We start from the raw sequence: 2,343 nt of genomic DNA, 5'->3' as shown, positions 1-2,343 counted from the left end.
TCGGCTGGTATGGGATGCAGCCGCGAAGGCGAACGGAGCATCACTTAACGACTTTCTTCTCAGCGGCCCAGATTTGCTAAACTCCCTAGTCAATATTCTATTGACATTTAGAGTAGGCAAGGTTGGTGTATGCGGCGACATCGCCGAAATGTTTCATCGTGTTAACATACGAGAAGGCGACATGCACGCGCAGCGCTTCTTGTGGTACGATGAAGGCGACAAAGCTCGGTATCCAAGCATTTACGTCCTGCGCGCTATGACGTTTGGGCTAAATTGTGCGCCTTGCATCGCACACTTTATACGCGACAAAAATGCAGACGACTTCAAGGACCAGTTGCCTTGGGCAGTTGAGGCAATTAAGAAGTCATTATGTGGATGACCTGATCGAAAGTGCAGATGACGAAAAATCCGCTCTGGAACTAGCAAAGCAAATAAAACAAATTGCTGCCGGCTTTCAAATCGGTGGTTGGTCTTCAAACTTGATGTCCGTAGTCGAGAAGCTAGAGGAAGACCCAATTACTACCGCGAAAATTAAAGAATGGGGCTCGGCGACGAAGGTCCTAGGTATGTTTTGGGACCCCCTTAATGACAGTTTTAAGTATAATTGCAGGTTCACGAAGCTTCGTCGAGACGTTGTCAATGAATCACTCATACCAACAAAAAGGGAGATTCTGCAAGTACTTATGTCAATCTTCGACCCACTTGGATTCGTAATCTGCTATACCATAGGTCTAAAAATTATACTTCAAGAAGTATGGCGCGCCGTTGCGCGACGATCTAAACAACAAATGGTGTCAATGGAAAAACGTAATGCAGCTTATACGTAACGTCAATATATCCTGATGTTTTTCTCCATAATTGCAAGATGCACAAGACGACCAACTCCATACTTTCGTGGACGCGGGGGAAAGGCGGCTACGCAGCAGTCTGCTATCTGCGGGTTAGGAGAGATGACGATGTAACGGTTTCCCTTGTAGCCGCGAAATCGAAAGTTGCGCCATTGAAACCACTCTCTATCCCAAGGCTTGAGTTGCAAGCAGTCGTGATAGGCACAAGGCTGGCCGATATGGTAACGAGTGTGCAGCGCATCCCTATTAAGTTGAAGCAACGGTGGACAGATTCCAAAACCGTACTGCGTTGGATCCGTATGGATCCAAAACACTTCCACCAATACGTTATGCACCGAGTGGGCGAAATCCTAGAAGCTTCGAATGGCAACCAGTGGCGTTGGGTTCTATCGAAAGCTAACCCAGCCGACGTAGCCACCAAATTTACAACGCGATCAAACTACCGGCTCTGGTTCACTGGCCCGGATTTCTTAGTTTCGGACCAAAAAGCATGGCCGCAATGTGACGAAATGAGCGTTAATACGGTTAAAGTTCCAGAGCTCAGAAATTTCGTTTTACGTATCGATAGGCTGCAGTTGCAAAAAATTACAGTCAACGCCGAATACTTCTCCAACTGGAAACGTTTATACCGAGCCGTGGCCACATTTGCATCATATATGAGCAGGCTGCAATCAGTAAAAGATTACGATAGACATCGAAGATACGAAACGAGCCCAAAGTTTCCTGGTGAAATACGTACAGAGTACCGAATTTAGTGAAGAGATTAGTTACCTTCAACGCGGTAAGACCATCGAGAAGTCCAGCAAACTATATTCCCTAAATATTTACTTGGACTCAGAAGGAATAATGAGGAGCAGAGGCCACAGCGACGTTATAATTTTACCTAATTCTCACCATAAAACCTTCCTTATAGTGCGGTGGATGCATGAAAACCTACATCATCTAATGCATGAGATGATTATCAATCGGGTGCGAAGTCAATATTTCATACCTCGACTCAGGGTGCTTTACCGACAGGTACGTCGTACGTGTCAAAAATAAGAACGCGAGCGCAACGCCTCAAATACCTCAAATGGCGGCTCTACCAGCGGCACGGCTCGCGGCCTTCGAGAGGCCTTTCACGTACGTAGGCGTCGTTTACTTTGGCCCGCTAAACGTCGCCGTTGGGAGAAGACGAGAGAAGAGATGGGGCGTTTTATTTACGTGCTTGACCCTGGAACACGGCGATGATGAAGCACTCACGCCAAACCATCTTTTGATTGGATCATCTGACGGTTATAAACCAATATGCGGAGATACTGGTAACCTACGACAACGTTGGCGCCAGGCGCAGCTGTTTGCAGACCGTTTTTGGCACAGGTGGGTCAAAGAATACGTGCCAATCATTTCACGACGTAGTAAATGGTTCGTCAAGCAAAAACCAGTGTGCATCGGCGATGTAGTTGTGATTGTGTACCATAATCTGCCCAGGAATTGCTGGCCGATAGGCCAAGTC

Source organism: Rhagoletis pomonella, unplaced genomic scaffold, assembly GCF_013731165.1.
Source record: "Rhagoletis pomonella isolate Grant_MI unplaced genomic scaffold, Rhpom_1.0 Rhpom_scaffold_00119, whole genome shotgun sequence".
NCBI lineage: Eukaryota > Metazoa > Arthropoda > Insecta > Diptera > Tephritidae > Rhagoletis > Rhagoletis pomonella.
The sequence above is the reverse complement of the archived record's forward strand: the minus strand, read 5'-3'. Positions refer to the sequence as shown.